Below are 22,342 nucleotides of genomic sequence, written 5' to 3'. Positions count from 1 at the left end.
AATACAATTCATTGATATAGTTTATTTACTGTGTCTTAAATAACAATATTTTTTTAAATAACTTTTTTTTTTATTTCGCTCCATTATTAACAAAATATTTTTCTAAATGAGTTTGCAAATGCATACCTTGCTTTACCTGCAACAATTCAATAAACTGAGTAAAAAAAAGTACCTCAATTATTCGTATAAAAAATTTATGTGCAATTTGTATTTTATACAGTGACAGAATAAATCTTGATGAATAATTTGGTAAACTGACAAGTTTGAAATGTTTAATGCTACTGACTGACATTGTACTAAATGTTTACAGCTTGTCTAAACTTTTGGATATTTTCTGGTATTCTTACAGTTCAAAAAGGTCTAACAATCATGTCCTTCACTAGCAGAGCAAAATATATTTAAAACAGTGTTATGAGAAGGAATTCTTGTTCACAGAGGCACTTTAAACGTTATGCAAAATCTTCTTTGCACCTCCGCTAACAAACACATGATGACAGAAAACACATGATGAAGAACTGATCAGTTGTCCAAGACCACTGAAACCGCTTTCAGTGTATAATATACATAACCCAACTCTATTCACTCGCCTTCACATTCATAACTCACCCATTAATTTTATTTCAGCATTTCAATCTAGCACCATGGTGCCTTCACCTCATAAGTTTGTCTGTCATTAACTGATCTTTACCAATTTCTTCATCATGTCTTTACTAGTCAGTCGTTTCACAGTTTAAAAGGATTTGAGGTGTTGTGGAGAATTTTTCATTTTTGTGCCATAGAAATTAAATCTCTCTGTGATGTATCAACAGTGTTGTTTCGCATAGTACCACAATAAATAGTATGGTAAGTACACTACAGAATTTGAGCTTGGATAATCTTGGCTAATGTTCTTGCACAATCAGGTGATGACGCATCATAAACATGTCTGTGACCCACACTGTTTTAAAGTAACTAATTTTGGAGGTTCAGTGGTTACCAGTTACGTAACTGCACCAGAATCCTGAATTCAAATCTAGGTTCAGACTCTTTGTGTAGTTTGAACATTATCCCCATGTTTATGCTGGTTTCTGGGTACTCCAGTTTTTTTTCCCCATACACAAATATGTCAACTGACTGGTGACCAGAAATTGCTCAGATATAACTGAGTGTGAGTATGTTAAACAGGAAGCCCTGCAATGGACTGGCACCCCATTCCGGGCTGGTTCCTTACTTTTGTTAAGTGCTGCTAGCCCTGCTGACCCAATGTTGGTCTTTTACCAAAGTTCTTTTTTTTTTAATCACACTCTAAAATTTTGTTCTTTGACCCAGTTTTTTTAATAACCAGTCTTCATTATCTCTGTTATATGCATTTGTACTTTTCTATATTTTTGTCCATTTCTTATATTTGTTTGTTGCTTACATTTTTGTTTTATCAGTTCAAACATCTGAATGTCTGATTCAAGATAGTCTTTCAAGTTGAACCATTGTTTATATAAGTAAATATATTTTCTACTACATTATCTGTTTTACTTGTATTTAATTTCAATAAATAAATAACTCTTTTTCCCCTTTCCACTCCCTTTTCAATTTTTCTCAATAAACCTATTTGGCTCCACAAATATAAGCAGGAAATGTGTAGACACATTAGATTCATGTGAATGTGAAAAAAAAAAAATTAACCATATTTTTGGAACTGGCTTATTACAGTGAATTGAAATGGTCATGATTCACTTTTAATATAAAGAAACACCAAAATGTATGATTTTTTTCAATTTCTGAACTTACGTATAACTTCTAAAAGCTCAAAGCTGATATTCCTGGTGGGCTCTGGTTGGTTTGGAAGAACAAGGGTCTAGATCAAGCTTTATGGCAGGCTTGTTACAATCATCACATATTGCCCGATCTCACTTATTTTATCTTACCATGATCATTTTTACATAATCATTTGAATTCACAATTTAAATGTTTTTTTGTTTTTTTTTGCGTATTGAATTCATATTATTAGAGTCATTTCAATCAGTTACATCCAGGTAAATAAACTGAGATGTCAGTGTTACAGGAAACTCTTGAACAAATGCACAAATCAGTAGCAGTGGCAAGGCTTTGAAACAATGCAAGCCTAAATTTTTCACAAGTAAGCCTATAGTTATAGTTGTTATTGTTAACTATGTAGTCTTTTTTAAAATTACATCATTTTAATAATTCACTCATACTAACATAGATTGGTCACCAAAGTTTTTTGTTGTTCTGTATGAATGTATTTTTGTTCAGTATAATTTATAGCCGTTTAAACTTGGTTGTTTCATGAAAATAATTTTATTGCCTACCTTTTGATAATCTTCATATGGACATTCATGAGGGAATATCTCTTCAATTAAGTTATTTATTCTCCAAATGCCTGTGTAGCTTCGCTTACATGGGTCACTTACTTTCAAGCATTTTATGTAATGGGAGATGTGTGTGTAAACTAAGAAGTGGCTTACTTAGCATAAGCAAATCTTATCTAGCTAAATAAAGTTTACACCAGACCACCTTTTAAAGTCCCTTTTAGTTCATTCCTTTATTTATTTATTTATTTTACTAAAGAAGACAGAAAAGGCCATACACAGCAGCATGTCACAAGCTGCTTTACACCCGCTTCATGTTTACAGTGCTACTGCTTCTTCCATTGTGACGAAACACCAAACAAAATGAGTGAGCATGTATCTAGAGGGCAGGAATGGCAAGAAGGGAAAGGTTTCCTGCTAAAAGGAGAAGGAGTGTTACACATTAGTAGCCACACTTCCCAAAGTTTAAATATCAGTCAGGCACCAGCATATTTTGCAAAAAATCACATCTTTCAATATACTCTGAGCCAGCCATAGAAGGTGGAAACTTGAGCCTGTTGAGCTGATGACTTGTCCAGATTGAACAAACTGACATGTGCTAGTTAAGCTATAGTGGTAATACATTTGAAGACACGTCGCAATTATTTTTATGACAATCACCAACAAAATTTTCATGATCGTTACTGGCCTACATGTAGGAACCAGGCTGGTAACATTATTTAACAGATTCAGGTATCTGACATTATGAAGAACAGACGCAGGATAGTAATTTTATTTTATAAGATAACAATGTGTAGTAACAAATGAGTGAAGGCAAGCAAAGATACAAACAAAGACATAGTATAAAGTCAAGTTATGAGATCATAAAAACATAAGAAATAAAAAAGGCAAAAGTAAGAAAACGGCAGATTATAGGCTTCCTCCCTTGAAATTATTTGCTCTGTATATCTTATTTTTTTACATACTTTGTAAGTCTTGTACTTTGCATACAAATAGTATACATATGTTGGAATATTAACTATAAACAACTATTACTGGGTTTTTGCAAAAATGTACTCTACTTGATCTGATAGACAGTCCATGGGTTTCTGCAACGACTATCTGCTCACATTTATACACCAATCTAAAATAACCAGTGCCGGATTAACCAATAGGCACATGTAGCATATGCTACGGGCCCCGCAATTTCGGGGGCCCCCAAATGGTGGACCCAATATTTAATGAAAAAGTGTAGCATTGAAAAACTGGTCTTTAAAAATATTATCTTTACGTTTTTAAACTGTAAATTTCTTACACAACAAAACTTTAGGGGCCCAACACATAAAATTCACATAAATATTATAAGATTCTTATTATAATCGAGAGTAAAATAATTATTTAGTCCAGTTTGAACTGTTCAGAATCTAAACTTCAGATGATGCAGACCAAAAGGGCCCCCAAATTTGAAATGTGCTACGGGCCCCCAAAGCTCTTAATCCGGCCCTGAAAATAACTGTATTTCTCCTGTTTATTTTATATTGTAATTTAACACACTTCCTTTCTCCACTCATCTTTCTTCCTTAGTGTTTTACATGATATTTCTTATATCTTCTCTTTTCTCCTTTACCACCTATAATGAGGATAATGATGCCTTTCTTGCAGTGACAACTATACTTATTGTTGCCATCAATGTTCAATGGCAGGTCTTCTTTTCAGCTGTGTTATAGTAGCTCAAAAAAGCAGATACATCCATCCATCCATTATCCAACCCGCTATATCCTAACTACAGGGTCACGGGGGTCTGCTGGAGCCAATCCCAGCCAACACAGGGCGCAAAGCAGGAAACAAACCCCGGGCAGGGTGCCAGCCCACCGCAGGACACACACACACACCAAGCACACACTAGGGATAATTTAGGATCGCCAATGTACTTAACCTGCATGTCTTTGGACTGTGGGAGGAAACCGGAGTACCCAGAGGAAACCCACGAAGACACGGGGAGAACATGCAAACTCCACGCAGGGAGGACCTGGGAAGCGAACCCAGGTCTTCGAGATACATTAACATTTAATTTCAAGAAGTATAGAAATAATTCCTGAAAATTGCTAGCTCTCTGCTATCTCCATCTTTACATCCTAACCTTTTTATTATTTTGTAGATATCGAAATCTCTCAGACTTCATTGTGTGCAATTTCACCTTTGAATCCAACATTTTGTTGGTGTAATCTAATGATGTTAATCCAAGCATGATTTTAATTCTTCATTATAGTTTTCTGTCTTTCCTTCAAACTTTGAGAGGACATGATTGCATCTGCAAGAATCATCATGGTAACTGTCAATGCCAGGAAATTAAACAGCATATACTACAAATTCATGCAAATCCATCATTTGCTCTACATGTTCAAATACTCTTAAGAAGTTGCTGACAGTCTTTATCAGAAATTAATTAGGTAACGACTACTCGGTCATGTGCCAGAAACAAATGGTCTGTAGCTTCAAACTGGTAGTGTATGGGCAGGTTTTCATCCTTTCACAATTTCAGGAAAAAATATTATTTAATTACCATAAGTCTGATCAGTAAAACTAAATTTTGGTGCCCCATCCAGACTGGGATACCACCTTCTACCCACTGCTGCTGTGGTGGTCATCAGCCCCCGAACTGCCTTGACATGGATAAGTAGGTTCTGACATTCCTTTACAGACAATTACAGTTTGAGAAAGTAAGCATGCAATAACTATTATTCTGAAATAATATGAGCACATGGCATTTTGGGGGTATTGGTCACAGAATTATTTTTAGGTTCATAGTGACACAGGATACTCCTTACTCCCCATCCTAACATTAATACATATGATAATCTGACAAAAGCTAGTTCATATGCCTAAAAATGTTTTGTTGAAGTTAAAATTAAAGTCAATGGAATGTTGAAAGATATTAGGCTGAAATAGGAAGTTCAGTTGTTTGTGTGCATTACAAACTAATTAACAAAAAAGAAAAACATGAAAGAGAAAATGCACAGTGTCATCTAAATAAAAAAGTTAAAAAAAATACTAACATTTCTTGCTGGCCTATTTCTTTATTTTTAAAACCATGCTTATTAAGTAGATCTGCTACCTAGGTAAATCATGCAAAGTAGTAAAATATTTTATATTTGGTGAAAAGCTTTCTGTATTTTAAAAATGTAACAGGCTGTAGGTATAAAGCTAATCAATGGCACAAGTTTAATAACAATTTCTTGATCTTTTCTTAATGCATTGCTACTGTACATCAGTTTTAATTTATAGCCCATGCAAAATATTGGATCTAGCATTTAAAACATGGGAACCTTTAATTATCAAATGCATATTTTATATCATTTCATTTTCTGAACTAACCTTTTTCTACTACAAACAACTGAAAGGTCTCCTGAGCTTTGTAGGCCACACACATACTGTATATGCATCCATATTTATTTATACTAAGTCAGCTTTTAATTGAGACAAATATCCTAGGTGTAATGGTCATGTGAGCACCCAAAGAATCTGCTAACTCCATAAAGACAGTGACTAGACAAAAGCAAATCCAAATGTTTTCAGTTTGGGGTGGGGTGAATAACATGTTTATGCTGTTAATTTAGTAAGTCAAGAGTTTTTAGGTTGTTCTTATATTTGTATGCCTCTCTTGAAATTACTCAGTAAACAATATAAAAGCAGGCTGTCACACTCATTCAAAAGATGCAAAAGTCCCCTAAAACCCAATGAGTAATACAAGCACAGGAAGAGATCAGTATCCGTTTCATAACTGCTTTGTTGCTTTGAAATGGTTATACTGTACCTTGCCCAAGTCAGTTGAAATTAGTTTTTTTCAGGAAGAAAGTGTGAACTGTTTCAATAGAAAATAATCATAGCCAAATTTGACAGAGAATGGATATTTAGAAACAGGTTTGCTTATAAAGTTAGAGAAAAAAGTGGAAAACTAGGGAAAAACAAATCTATACACCCTTTATCTGATGTAGATCCCACATCTGTTAATTTAAAGCCAGTGCTTGAAATGGAACCAAATTACTGGCAGTAGTCTGTAAATGACGATACACTAGCATTTGTTCGAAGAGCGAAATCTGTGGTCCTCAAGTAGCGCAAATGAATACCATTTGATCAAAGAGTGGGGAAGGGTTCCCCCATGAAAATTGGAGCACCGCCCTACAATATAATTGTGCACTTGGAACACATGAGAGGTTAGTATTGATTGCTCTTTGCACCAAAAGCAATTAAACAGTACCTCTATTTTTTAATGAAAATAAAAAACAAATTAAAGGCATTAAACCTGCTATGCATTTCTACCAATACAGTATGACTACAACATGCCAGTTCAGGCCTGGTAATTTATTTATTTTTTTTAATTCTGTATAACGGCATCAGCTGAGAGGTCAGTGCTAATTCAGCCATCAGTGTTAGTCCTCAGAATTGCTCCACTGGGAGTTATCGTTTTTAAAAGTATTCATATGACACTTTGAACAGTGTCATAGAACATGAATGCAGCAAGATCTTGCAGTGTCAGTTGTTTTACATTGTCTTGTATTTTGTATTTACTGTTGTATATGATTGTTCAATAATGCTTTTGTCGATTATTTTATGTTCAGGTATTGATTACTGTGATCTGCGTCTTTTGGAGCATATGACTTCTTGAGGGAAGGGTGTGGTTTTCTTGAACGCTGTACAGAGAGTTAGTTGAACAGGGTTAGAAAATATACAGCATTCAAAACATTATTCTGAGTGTGTGTCTACTTCAGCCAAAACAACACTACATTTACTACTTGTGCTGTCTTCGCTTACTGCTGTCACACACGTGTGACTAGGAGGACGTTGTATGGACCAAGCAAAGGTAATTCCACGCCAGTCCAGGGGGTGGCAGGGTGCACTAAACCTTCTCCTGTTATCTCTACAGACCAGCCGTGGGAAAACCTGTCTGATTCAGAGCAGATGACGTCATGTCCGGTTCCGGGGTCCAGAAGAATATCACTTCCGGCACCCAATCTGACATCTGAAGAACATCACTTCTGGTTCCCTTACATCACTTCCTGTCTGGTTCCTTAAAACCGCCATCTTTACAAACCCTTGACAGTTCTGTTTTGGACTCCGTACTGAGAACATGCTATCATGTGCTATCTAAAAACCTTTTGCAGCCAGGAATAATATATGGGTGGCTGCCCCAAACCTTTTTAAGTGTGTCGAGTTTATTCCTTTTACACTGCTTATTTAAAATACAAACACCTACAAGTAATTTAATACATATACCTTGTGAAATAAAGCACCTTGACACACAACAAAGGTTTGGGGTAGCCACCTGTGTACTTGACCTTGGCTGCAAAACAATCAAAATATTCAGCACAGCAATGTACAGAACAGAGTCCAAAACAGAACTGCTCAACAAAGGAAGGAAGTGGGGTTTTATAGGGAGGTTTGCAGAAGTGATGTAGTCCTCGGGGCTGGGACAGGAAGTGATGTAGTCCTCAGAGCTCGTATTCAGGCGGAATCTCCCGTGTCTGGTCTGCTGGGAAAAAATAAGAGGGTTGAATGTACCCCACCACCGCCTGGCTGGGTATAAAATTTCTTTCTTTTGGTCCCTGTGGCTGGCTCCCATGTGCACGTGTGTGACAACCAGTAAGGAGACTGTGGAAGATTGTGGATTCGCTTCCTGGTTCCTCCCTGTGTGGACAGCGCTTTGAGTACTGAGAAAAGCGCTATATAAATGTAATGATTATTATTATTATTTATTGTTATTATTATTATTATCTCAATGTTAAGTTTGCAAGTGTTTCCAGTTTACTGTCACTTAGCTATCATAAAGGTTAAAAAGCAAAATGATGCAAATGTTTACTTGAAAAGCAGATTAACTTAAAAATAAATAAACAAATATATTAATATTTTATTGGAATAATTTGTACTACTAATAAGGTGACAATGTTAATATCACTTCTAAACTGAACTGCAGGTCTTAGTACTGAATTAACCTTAGATATATGGTCACTCTTCCCATTTCTGCTTATTATTTTTGCTGGTATAAGGTATAGTGTACTTAGTGAACAACTGGAACAACCTGACGATGAAATGTCAAGCAGTGAAACATTACTTTCTTTCCTGTTGCAACTAGAATTCTTTTTTGCAAAGTCGACCGTGCTTTTCTACCCTATAGCTTATGTTTTTTTTTTGTTTTTTCATCCTTGGCTTCTCTTTCTTCCAGCAGCTGAAATATTGATTTGCTACACTGTATACATCACTCATATTTGAACTGTATCAAAGCTAACAGTTGTTGTGTTGCATAACTGGACAACTTGCCAAAAAAATCCTATCTCTGACTTATTGTATGCCTACCATTGAAATTTCAAATTTACCAAAAAGGTTAAATGTATTGGAAATAAGGCAGTACAGGAACCCAGTGGTTAGCACTGCTGCTTCACAAATCAAGGAGGGTTTTCTTAAATCCTAGCTTGGACACTGCATGTGTGATGTAGCACATTGTCCCCGTTTCTTGATGGAGTCTGACCTGGGTGTCACAGAGAGGGTGGATGTATGCCTGAGTGGGTGCTGTAATGGACTGGATCTCCATACATGGTTGGTTCCTGCATTGTGCTTGATGTTGCTAGAATAGGCTCTGGCTCCTAGTGAGTCTAAATATAACAATAATTAATGAGTGGGCAAATTGCTTAGGTTATAAATGAAGTAAGTGTTAAAAGTTAATTTGCCAGTGAAATTCCTAGTTAGCACTTAATAATCATTACTATGCTTATTTGAAAAATGATCAAGCTTTGAATCATTTTTTAAATTGAATGTATTTTCTGTGTAATATAATAGGTCAACCATCCATATATTTTTAACAGTCTTTGGACTAGTTTTAATGTAATAGGATTATAGGAAGATGAAGCCAAAGTATATAGTATGTACTAGAGCAAGTTAAAATTAAAATTCCATTCCAAAAATTATCATAATAAATGAAGTCCTATTATATCTTTATGTTAGATATATATATATAGAGAGAGAGATGCTCATTTAATTAAGCAAATTCCATTGCTAGCTACACTGCTAAACACAATTACAGTCAACAACACAGTTTTCCCTAAAGTATACAGCTCTGTAGGTCACAGTTTACACTCTACATTGCAAAAAATATAAAGAAAAAGCATTCAGAGATGGCACCTGGTATCTGAGAGCTTTGCAAGGAACTTAAATTGCTTTTTTTTTATAACATTTTTTTTTTAAAGATCACACTGTATTTCTTGAGAAATGCATTTAAAATCAACAGTCATCTTCTTCCTAAAGTAAAAGTTTTGTGGAATATAAAGTTACAGCAGATCTTTCAGGCAGTCAGTGTTAGAAGTGATTATTATGCATTTTAAAGTAGAACAAAATGAAGCTTAATTGCTGCATAAAAGTTGTATAATTTTGTTACATTCTTCTCACTCATTTTAAATTCTGATGGTGATACAAGAAACAGTTCCTCCCACTTCCCTAAGACATGTATTGGGTTATTTGGTAGTTTTATATTGTCCCTGTTTGAGTGTAGTTGTTCAGTTGTGTGTGGTTTGAGCTGGCTCTGTTACTTGTTGCCCTAATAGGCTCCAGCCACCCTGACTCTAAACTGGTTTGCAAATGCTGCGTTATAAGTATGTGCCATACTATTTCTCTATTATAAAAAAAAAATCTTGGAAGGAGACAAGACGTGATTGTCTCAGAGACACTTTCACATCTCGTGAGACAAGCCTTCATGCCAAGTGATGTAACCATGCTTGGGGCCAGAAGCCCCACGAAACAAGAGCTTATGCAAAGAGATTTGGAAAAGTCCTGCATGGTTATGTCAGACACATTTCTTGTGGAGAGAAAGAAACAATATTCACTCGTGGGCAGTTATACATTGCATTGTCACAATGTAATTCCAAACACAGAATCAAAACTCAATGCGATATTGATGAAAAGGTAAAAGCGAAAAGAGATTGAATATATGGACATAGGTGATATGACAAAAGTGCACCACACAAAATGCAGATCATGCGGCACGGCAGCAGCGGCACGGCAGCAGCAGCAATCCAGCAGCTGATCGAGCAAAGAGGAGGTAAAAAAATACTGTATGTGTTTCCCATTGTATCACTATTTAAGAGGGGGTGTCGGAGGAGTGATCACGTCTCCTTGGGGTGCGTTCAGCCCCCGTCTTCACAACGCGAGTGGCAGAGATGCGAAGTGGTTGCCGTGTAGCGCAGGTGGTGGGCGAGCGAAGTGAGCAGGGGGCAAAGCCCCCTAGTATAATATAAATGAATAGTAATCACAAACACTATGAATTTATTTATTTAAATGGATTGCACTCTATATAGTCATTTACTATCTGTATCTATTAAAAAGACAAGTTAATATACTAACAGTTTTATATGATAAGTTTTTTTCCCACAGATTGTACTGCCAGGGTATGCTTTAGTACACCTACATTGACAACCCTGAATTTATTTAAATACTATTGACGATGGTATGTTCTTTAATGTACATAATATACCATAATTTTCTCAACCCAATTTACACAAATTGAAAGTTCTCTTATGTGGTTACTAATCATTAAATAATACAAATAAAATCATAAACTCTTTGGAGGAAAGTTTGTTTGCCTGTTTGCTAATCATTCCAAAAGGTTGGCCAACTTAAAATATAGGGTATACATTATGCGGTATTGGGGAGAGGGGTTATAATAGGAAGGGGGCAACTTAAAAACAGCTCTGACATGGAGACTACATACTCATCAGCAAGCACTCAAAGACCACAGGTACATTGAGTTTTCTTCTTGACTAATCTACATACATTTTTATTTTATTGCTGGATTACAGTCCTGTCTAAGAGAACATCTTTTTGTCTCATCGTGGGTTTAGCCATGATACATTTCCTAAAGAAAGTTTTTCCTCATTTATTTATACTGGCAACTAGTTTTTTGGAAAATAGGCTCCAGCAGAATCCTGGGACCATGTTCAGGACAAAGTGGGTTAGACAATGACTGATTGACATATATCAATGCAAAGTATGGCAATACCCCATCAGGGTAAAGAAGGCTTAAGGTGAAGTAACACTTGCACACTTGAGTACACACTTGAGTATTATTTATCAACAAAGGTGTTACTGAGTATTGTCAGTCCATTCCAAGGACTTCATTTCAGTATTCCTGTGGTTCCTGTTCATGTGTGTGTTTTAGCTCATGGAGCTACATGAACATTCACTCTGTACAAATTCATGTTGTTTTTCATGCAGTAAATTCTTTAGTTGGCCTTAAAATTTGCCACATTCTCCTTTTGTTCAATAATTTGTTTCTACATAGTGAAAAGGGCACTGTAATGCAGGTTTTGCTAAAGTATAAATGTTTTGACAACGATAGACCATTTGGTCCAACATACTTCAACATACTACATACGCCCTTTACGGAATTAGAAGGAGACGCCAACGAGGGAAGCGAGCCGGAGCGCTTCTTAAACTGCGCCACCGGGGATTTGCGAACTGCGCTCCCTTCAATACACCTGGCGAACGTCCGCTCTTTGGCCAACAAGATGGACGAACTGCTACTGTTAAACAGAATAAACACGGACTTTTCCAGATCTGCCGTCCTGTGCTTCACTGAAACCTGGCTTGGTGAGCACATCCCCGATAGCGCATTATACCTGCCGAGCTTCCAACTTCTCCGTGCGGACCGCGTCATGGAGCTCTCGGGGAAAACGAAAGGAGGCGGAATCTGTTTCTACATAAACGAAGGTTGGTGTACAGATGTCACAGTACTAATCAAAACATGCAGCCCTTTTTTCATTGACTGTAAACCGTTCTATTCACCGCGGGAGTTTTCCTCGTTTATTCTGGTTGGTGTTGTACATCCCACCTCAGGCCTGTGTTAGTGAAGCATTACAACATCTGGCTGACCAGATAACTAACATGGAGCACAAACACCCGGACTCCCTGCTCATTGTTCTTGGTGATTTTAACAGAGCAAACCTCAGGCAAGAACTGCCAAAATTCAGTCAGCATATTAAGTGTCCTACCAGGGACAAAAACACACTGGACCACTGCTACACAACATTAAAGGATGCTTATCGCTCTGTCCCTCGTGCTGCCCTGGGACACTCTGACCACTGTTTGGTTCATCTTCTCCCGACTTACAGGCAGAACTTAAGATCTGCAAATTCCTGTGGTGAAAACGGTGAAGAGATGGACCAACGAGGCAAAGCTGGAACTACAAGCCTGCTTTGACTGTACTGATTGGAGTGTTTTTGAGTCTGCAGCGACAGACCTGGATGAGCTTACTGACACTGTGACATCCTACGTCAGTTTTTGTGAGGATATGTGTGTGCCCATGAAAACTTTTCGCACATACAACAACAACAAACCCTGGTTTACTACAAAACTCAGGCAGCTTCGTAAGGCTAAGGAGAAGGCCTACAGAAGTGGGGACAGAATCCTGTATAATCAAGCCAGAAACACATTGACAAAGGAGATCAGAGTAGCAAAGAGGTGCTACACTGAAAAGCTGGAAAATAGGTTTACAGCCAATGACCCTGCATCAGTGTGGAGAGGTTTGAAAGACATCACCAACTACAGGAAACCATCCCCCCATACTGAAGAGAACCATCAACTGGCCAACGAGCTGAATTTGTTCTACTGCAGGTTTGATAATCCCTCTTTCACACCTCTCACCCACGCCAATCAAAATACACTACCAGCACTCACTACCAAGACCCTGCCCCTCCCCACTGATACCATACCTGCACTCAGGATCTGTGAAGGGGACGTGAGTCAGCTCTTCAGGAGATAGAAGATCAGGAAGGCACCAGGTCCAGATGGTGTGTCACCCTCCTGTCTTAAAGTCTGTGCTGATCAGCTGGCCCCCATATTTAAACAGATCTTCAACAGATCCCTGGAGCTATGTGAAGTTCCCTCCTGCCTTAAGCGTTCCACAATTATCCCGGTTCCAAAGAAAACCTCCATCGCAGGGTTAAATGACTACAGGCCAGTCGCCCTGACGTCTGTGGTCATGAAATCCTTTGAAAGACTGGTGTTGACCTACCTGAAGGACATTACAGACCCCCTGCTTGACCCCCCTACAGTTTGCTTACCGAGCAAACAGGTCAGTGGATGATGCAATCAACATGGGACTGCACTACATCCTGCAAAATCTCGACTCTCCAGGGACATATGCTAGGATCCTGTTTGTGGACTTCAGCTCGGCGTTCAATACTATCATTCCAGAAGTCCTCCACACCAAACTCACTTGGCTCACTGTACCAGCTCCCATCTCCCAGTGGATCAAAAACTTCCTGACAGATAGGAAGCAGCAAGTGAGACTGGGAAAAATCACATCCAGCACACGAACAGTCAGCACTGGCGCCCCCCAGGGATGTGTCCTCTCTCCTCTGCTCTTCTCCCTCTACACAAATGACTGCACCTCAAGAGACCCGTCTGTTAAAATCCTGAAGTTCGCAGATGATATGACAGTCATTGGCCTCATCAAGGACAGTGACGAGTCTGTATACAGACGAGAGGTCAAACAGCTGGCCCTCTGGTGCGGTCAAAACAACCTGGAGCTGAACAAGCTTAAAACTGTGGAGATGACAGTGGACTTCAGGAGGAGCCCCCCAGTGCTGCCCCCTCTCACACTACTCAACAGCATTGTGTCTGCTGTGGAAAACTTTAGGTTTCTGGGATCCACAATTTCCCAGGACCTAAAGTGAGAACTAAACATAAACACAATTGTTAAAAAGGCCCAGCAGAGGTTGTACTTCCTGCGCCAGCTCAGGAAGTTCAACCTGCCTCAGGAGCTCTCATCCAATTTTACTCTGCAGTAATCCAGTCTGTTCTGTGTTCATCTGTCACAGTCTGGTTTGGCTCAGCCACAATACAGGACAGGAACAGACTTCAACGGACAGTCAGGATTGCAGAAAAAATCATTGGTGTTGATCTGCCCTCCATTCAAGACTTATACAGTTCTCGAGTCAGGAAACGGGCAGAAAACATCATTGCAGACCCATCACACCCTGGTTACAACCTTTTTCAACTTCTTCCCTCTGGTAGGCGCTACAGAGCACTGTACGCCAAAACTACCAGACATGTGAACAGTTTCTTTCCTCAGGCCATCACTCTCATGAACACTTAAGTCAATCTCACAGCATCAGGGACAATACTAGGTAAAACCGGAGTCCAATTCCTTGCATGTGTACATATACTTGGCCAATAAAGCTGATTCTGATTCTGATTCTGATAACTTTCCATTTGATTATTTTTCGCAAAAGGTTATCAAATTTTCATTATAAGGTCACCCACATTCATCATTTAATAACTTAATAACAATGTATTAAGAGTTCTTTATTTTAAAAATTACCCTTAAAAAGCTTTTATCTGTTCCCCATGTTTACATTGAAGAAGTATTTGTTAGTGTGGTCGCTGAAAGTCAGGAACGACAGGAGTCTCATGAATTTAAAGTTTGAGAATCTTTTTATTCTTGGTGAGCAGGAGGCTGCAGCAGCTGTCACAGTCAGCCTGCCGTTAACCTGCAGCTGACAGGGAGTTTCCCTCTTTTATACCCAGCTTGTTTACTTCTTTCAGAGAGGAAACTTAAACAAGCTGTTAACATTACACAATTTTAGTTTTAATTTAACTTAAGAGGAATCCTAAAGCACGCCCACAGCTTTAGGCAATCTACTTAGATTAGTTAGCTCTTCAAAGCTAGTTATTGCTAGTTTCGAAATATCACAGATTGTGTATGGATCAGCATTTTTTTTTTGCAGAGGCATGCACTTATTTTCTTATTTTGTTCACAAATAGCTCTTTTATTACAGTAAAGTGTTAACAATATCTCTGCAGCTCTTTAGCAGTTTCAATCAACAATCTTACCTATGTTAGCATATTTTATACTTAGCATTGCATAGATACACGATTTTCCCTTTAATCATCACTCCTTGTTATCAACTATTAGAACATAAGAAAACTGTTGTCTCATTCAAATGGTACTGTTACATAGTACCTGAGATAATAGCTGAAGTTATGCACAACTGTAGGCATTAGGAAGGTACTGAAGAAATGTGAATGGCTTCCATCCCCTCACAGCTAAGGAGATTTAATGAAGAAAATTGTGTATTTTAATTACAATAGCTAGGCTGAACTAACTTACAAAGCTCAAAGTGATAAGAATAGTGTGCTAAAAAAGAATATGCCAGGACTCTGTCTGTGATCTCTTTGTAAGATCCATTACCTTGACAGAATATAGATGATCACTTTCTTGACAAAGGTGTGAGTTGATTAGAAGGATAGTTACTCTGCTCTTTAACAACCAGTAAACTATGATTGGGGTGTGAAAAAGTAATTTAGAATCTGGGGTAATAGAAAATTGGATGAGGCACAGATGATTATTAAATATACTTTATAGTCTTGAAGTAGTGCAGGCAAGGTCACAAAGCATTATGGTTGATGTAAAACAGCTAAAGGACATGCAATGTTTGGAAAATCAGGCAATAGCTCCAAATGATAAAAGTGGGCGTCTAAAGGAAAGAAGAAAAAGTAATACATAATAAGTCATTTTGAAAGAAAACAAAAAAATATGAGAGGCAAAAGAAAGTTGTCCTTTTTGAGGCTCATTTACAAAATGCAACTAATATAATTATAAAAAATAATAATATAATTGGTTTATAGGGTCAATATATGTAATGAAATTATAGAACTAATGATGGAGCAGAAGGCATTTTATTCATAATTTGAAGACAATATGGTTAAGGTGTGTGGATTGTGTGACCTTCAGTAATTCAAAAGTATGCCCTCTAATCAGCATTGAGAGCTAGGAAACATATGGGCATTTTAAGAGGTATAAGGTGGGTAACACAAAGAAGCCCTTTGATCTGTTGGGATATGAAATGTGATGGTGAAAGAAGTACTGAATCAAACCTTTTAAATTAGCAACTACTAAAAGAAACTTATGTGGGCAGAATGATTCTAGTCTGAATATTGAAGGGCAGATGAGACTGAATAGGGTACAACATTAGAGAATGAGTAGAAAAAAAGAAAGCATTTGAGAGATGGAGAGGTGCATGCTACCTTATTGACAAACGTGTTAAGACAAAAGAGCAGGAAGTGCAATTTCTTATCTTCCAATAAGATGTGTTATTTAAACTGACAGTTAAGGCAAGTAAATGTATTGTATCTCGTTCCTAATAATGGAAAAGACAAAATAAGTTAAGTCATCTGTCTGTAGTTTTTGTAGACAATATTTTATTACCGTTTGAATATCTTCTTCACTGTCTGACTGAATTTTAGTTGCCTTATCGTAACAATCACATATTCTCTGATTACCATGTGTAAAGAGAGACTTTTATATCAATGTAAAGTTACCTGGGTACAGCAGGGCAAAATAGGTTTTTACAAAGTATTACAGGTTTTAATATTAGAAGAAAAGAAAAATAACTTCAAAACAAATAAATACATACTGTCCTATTGCTGCCTTATAACTAGCTGTGTTACCCGTCTCGTCCAGGAAATTTCCTAATGGGAATGGGCTTCAGTTATAGTGGCATAGATTAATCGATTATATCAGAAGTACTATGTAACTAACTAGCTATTTTTCTGTATACAGTATTTGTTTTTTTTTTCTTTTTTTTAAATACCAGAGGTAATACTAGTTTACTGGAGTTGCAAACTCTTAAATATCCATCCATCCATTTTCCAACCCGCTGAATCCGAACACAGGGTAACGGGGGTCTGCTGGAGCCAATCCCAGCCAACACAGGGCACAAGGCAGGGAACCAATCCCAGGCAGGGTGCCAACCCACCGCAGGACACACACAAACACACCCACACACCAAGCACACACTATGGCCAATTTACAATAGCCAATCCACCTAACCTGCATGTCTTTGGACTGTGGGAGGAAACCGGAGCGCCCGGAGAAAACCCACGCAGACACGGGGACTCTTAAATATGCTACATACAATTACCCATGAGTAAAATATTTGTGCCATAGAGCAATTTCTGCTTTTCCTATTGACGGACCTTGACTTTTTTAGTTGATAGTTATTGAAAAACAGTTACATGAAATGTTATTCTTTTGAAATGAAATAGTTAATTAGTAGGAATAATGGGAATTTTTGGTATAAATATAATTTCACTGTAGCACATCCTCTAAAAAGAGTTGCTTCAGTAAAATTTGAATATAACTCTTTGATCTGTAATGTTATACCATTACAATGTTTTGGAGGGTTTAGATCAGAAGAAATATATATTAAATCATGGTTTAATTTAGTTTTTAACATACAACATTGATGTTTACAAGCTGCACATTTACATGGTCAATGCAATGACTTGAATGATGTACAGATAAGAACAGATGAAAAAAATATGGTGAACGGTGTCAACCTCCTCTATGCTTGGTCTCTAGAGGACCCATTTACTGAGCTTTGCAGATGTGTGAACTTACCAAGGCATGCTGTCGCTCCTGGCTTATGTTGTACACAGGGCTTGAAGTGGGCCTATACTTTGTGCTTGTACTACTTTGCTTTGCGAACCGGAATGTATCGGCACGTCAAGGTCTGACCTCCAAGGGGACTCTGCAGGTAGTTGTCTGCAGTATTGCATGTATTTCACCACCAAGGGCCAGTTGTCTCGTACACCATTGTTTTTAAGTAAATTTATATAAACATTCTCAACAGTCCATGGGGGACAATCCCTTCCCCCTATGAATTTATAAGTTCATGTAATATAGAGGAAAACAAAACTGTAGCAGCTGAGGACTCAACAGAAGATAAATCTCTACGGGTTCCAAGACCAAAAGACCCCATCACCCCAGACCCCTCAGGGCATTGTAATAAATACAAATTTGTCAGTGATCGTGTTACAGCAATGTAATAATCACCACTAGCTATTTCACCACTGTGCATGTATGACATTATGAAGAGTTAAGAGTTTTATTGCTGTTTCTTATAATGTATCTTTGTTAATTGCCACATTTTTGTTTATAGTGAGATGAATGGTTAACAACATGTGGAAAATGAGAAAACTAAAGAAAACTCAATTTCTTGAGTAAAAAAAAGACTTGCCTAATGAAATATATTGGTTAGGTATTCAGGAAGGATTCAGTCCCCAATAAAGAATACAGTTGTGCAATAAGAAAAGAGTTAAACAGCTACATGTTTTAAATGGTTCTTATATTAGATCATTTTTTGATGCCTGTATATAATTAGTGGTTGAGCCATCAATAAATAATCACATATAAATAGGCCATGCACTACACAGATTGCACTGGCTGATTTACTAGACACCTTTTACAGCAAGGTGAAGGAGGAGGAGTACATTTGTGTGCTGAAGGGCAGGAGATTTACAAACATCACGTGACAGAAAGTGAAATTAAAACGCAAAAACAGCCCACTGTCTGACAGGAGAAGGGAATTGCAATAAATTCCCATTTATTCATGAGGACACAGTAGGGGAGAAGCAGGTATTGTATGGCTGAGAAACTAAGGTCTTTTACTGAATGTAGAAAACCAGGAAGAACAGATAAAAACAGAAGCAATGCGTTTTTGTTTCAAAGCAGAAAATGGTATGTATTCAAAGGTTATTTTTGTCTCTTTATCTAATTTAGCACAAATAATGAATTCAATATAAACAACAAGTACATCAAATACAGGAACTGCACACTAAACTCATTGTTTACAGTATTGATTTACTTGCGCTTAAATTGTTCCAATATATGCTAGCAAATACCCTTTCAGTAAACATCAATTCCAGGTCTCTGACCCACTGAAGTATAAACAGTAAACAGATGCAGCAGCAGGACTATCATACGTTATTGCACTTTCTTTCATGCAACTTACTGTAAACAGTAAGATGCCTGCCTCTCTGCTTATTGAGTTTGTCAGACAGTTGAATACAAAAATAATTTATTTCTTGTATAGACAAAAATCACACAAGGAGTGCCGCAATGAGCTTTAACAGGCCCGTTTTTTTTTTTGACAGCACCACCCTTGGTTTCTTAAGAAGGCAAGGAAAAAATCCCCCAAAAATCCCATTGTAGGGGAAAAAAAAAATAAAGAAATCTTGGGAAAAGCAATTCAGAAATAGACCCCTTTCTAAGTAGGTTGGGTGTGCAATACACAAAACAGAACATAAGTAATCCTCTTCACAGAGGTGAATGGCTGATCTATCATTGCCATAATACTAGGACTGCCTTGGAATGAGTAGTGAATGAGTTATTGCTAAACTGTAATTGTAGATCCAGCTCGGTTTTACTCCTATTAGACCATTGGATTCAGCCACATCGTTTATAATCATACGCTACTATGCCTGGAATATTTCTCCACAAGTAAGCCTGCGATTCGCTAGTGAATCGGAAATCCAAGAATGGCGATCAGTTTCTGTTCCATCCGATATTTGGATGGATGACATATCATGGAGGGTGGGTGCGTCTGGGGAAATGTCATTTAATTCAATAAGCATATCTGTACTAAAGCGGTTTTGTTTTGTGGGTACATGATTCTGTTGCCTTTGCTGACACCGACTGCTGGCAGAGTGGAGCACAGCAAGTTTAGTTTACAGGTTGTGGTGCTCGTGTGCCAGTCACTGAGTCGGGGAAGCCACTGGGTTTGAGTCTGTGACCGTTATGTGATCTATATTACTGGCATAGTGGATTAGAGCAAGTGTAGTGAACAGATTTTGTTGTTTGGGCGCCACCTACTGACTCTGGGAAGCCGCTGCGTTTGACTCTGGGGTGTGCGGCACGGCGCAGTATGTGCCTCGGTGGGAAGCCGCTGCGTGATGAAATATCATGGAGGGTATATGCAGTGGTGTGGGCCGTCGCGTCCGGGCGGCTGTACAACCTGGCATGCACACTTTACCTCAGGTGTAGTTCACAGGTAAAGTTTCCATTTAATTCAATAACCCTATTTGAACTAAAGCGGTTTCTTTGTGTGGGCACCTTCGTTCATTGTGTGTATCCATGACTGTACAGGTTGTGTTGTTTGGACGCTCACAGATTGTGTTGTCTGGGCGCCACCTACTGACTCTGGGAAGCCGCTGCGTTTGACTCTGGGGCGGGCGCCACGGCGCAGCATGTTGTGTTATTTGGGCGCACCTACTGACTCTGGGAAGCCGCTGCGTTTGACTCTGGGGCGGACGCTGCCGCGTTTTGGGAAGCCGCTGCGTTTGACTCTGGACTCTGGGGCGGGCTCCAAGGCCGCAGTGCGCATGCGCCTCGGTGCGTCCGCCGTGCATAAATTAACTGTGGTTTAGTAAGATAGATTGGTTTGCGTCTTATCTATGGAATCATTGCCACCTCAGAAATACAATGCAATAGCACAATAGTAATAATATAAACTACAAAGCAAAATACAAGAATAGATTATATCACTCACTAAATACAGAACTATCACATATCAGGATACAGATTTGTTCAGAGTCCTGGAGACCTCAGCCAACAAGCTGCCTTCCCCCTGTTGGCCATTCTACAGCTGAGTCAGTGCTGGGCCAGCCAATCTGATGAAAGGATCCTTCCACCTGATGATTCCATTGCTCATTTATCAGAGATGACTTTTCCATAGGCAGGCAAACAACTTGGCAGTAGAGCAGTGGCACCAATTGCTGCCTGTGAGTACCAAGAAGAGAAAAAGAGTAGGCGAGGGATAGTAAAAGTTTATAAATATCATATTACTTATGATGCTAGTCATAAAATAATGCTAGATATCCAAATACTGCCCTACATTATTTTATTTTAAGTGACTGTATAGTGCTGTCTAACATATCCATCCATCATTTATTGAATCTACTTAATCCAGTTAATGGCTACAGGTGACAGAGTTTAATGAATGCAAGACAGGACACAACCAAGGGCCTTTGTCTCTAGTTCTTGCACCTTTAGGGTGCGTATCTGAGCAAGGGTAGCAGAGATGGTTGCTACTATCTACAGTATCTATCTATCTATCTATCTATCTATCTATCTATCTATCTATCTATCTATCTATCTATCTATCTATCTATCTATCTATCTATCTATCTATCTATCTATCTATCTATCTATCTATCTATCTATCTATCTATCTATCTACTTCTGAAAACCCTATTGAATAATTATCTTGTGGTGATTTCCTACTTGGTGGGGGTTAGAAAGTGAAAATGGTAATATTACTATATTCACACATATTTATAACAGCAAGCCTTACCAATGACAGTGTTTTGTCCATGATTAATACTCAGCCTTAGTCTAACCTTAGAACTCAAGTATTTGTGACATCCAAATGTAGGTTCTATGCATATTTTGAGATGTGTTGCAAATTAATTATTTTATTATAATTCTCAACCAAAAATCCACTTTGAAGAATTTTAGTCTGTTCATAATACTAGAACTTCCTTGGTATGAGTACTGAATGATTTGCTGCTAAACTGTAATTGTAGATCTAGTTCAGTTTTACTCCTATTAGACATTTTCATAGCTTTTTGATATGAGTGACCATTGGATTCAGCCACATCGTTTATAATCATATGCTACTATGCCTGGGATATTTCTCAGTTGGTTTGCCTCTTATCTATGGAATCGGGAACATTTATTGCTATAAATAATTTAAAATTTCATTATAGGTCCTATTTTGTTTCTTAGGTATCTACATCCTTTGGATAATATTACCTGTAATGCAGGCTAATAGTTATATATTTGAGCGGTTGATATCCAGCTTTTTTTGAACATAAGTGAAGACTTTTCTGATTTTTCATTGATTTTAAGTTGTTTCACTAAAATCCAGATAGCTTGAGTTTTCTTCATTTAAGGATAAAAAGGAAAAAGCAGCATTGTGTAGAGTTTGGTAAAAATGTGAAAACTCTTTGTTTAATTTTTTTTTACTTTCGCCAATAACAAAGTTAATTTTGGCCTTTCTTTGAATAATATCTGATGAGAGCTGATTGGTGAAATTTGCCAAATTTTTTACAGCAAATATGCTGTATTTGAAGTGACCTTGTTCTCCGAATATCCATCTATCCATATATCCTAACTACAGGGTCACGGGGGTCTGCTGGAGCCAATCCCAGCCAACACAAGGCGCAAG

General features: G+C 37.9%; 1 protein-coding gene across 1 annotated transcript in view; it reads left to right on the top strand.

The window, feature by feature from the left end:
- The window catches only part of crim1 (cysteine rich transmembrane BMP regulator 1 (chordin-like)), a 907,432-nt gene that overhangs the window by 633,727 nt on the left and 251,363 nt on the right, over positions 1 to 22,342 (top strand). The window lies entirely within an intron of this gene.

This window comes from Erpetoichthys calabaricus, chromosome 3 (assembly GCF_900747795.2).
Source record: "Erpetoichthys calabaricus chromosome 3, fErpCal1.3, whole genome shotgun sequence".
Classification (NCBI taxonomy): domain Eukaryota; kingdom Metazoa; phylum Chordata; class Cladistia; order Polypteriformes; family Polypteridae; genus Erpetoichthys; species Erpetoichthys calabaricus.
Note: the sequence above shows the minus strand (reverse complement) of the source record. Positions and strands in the feature narration are given on the sequence as shown.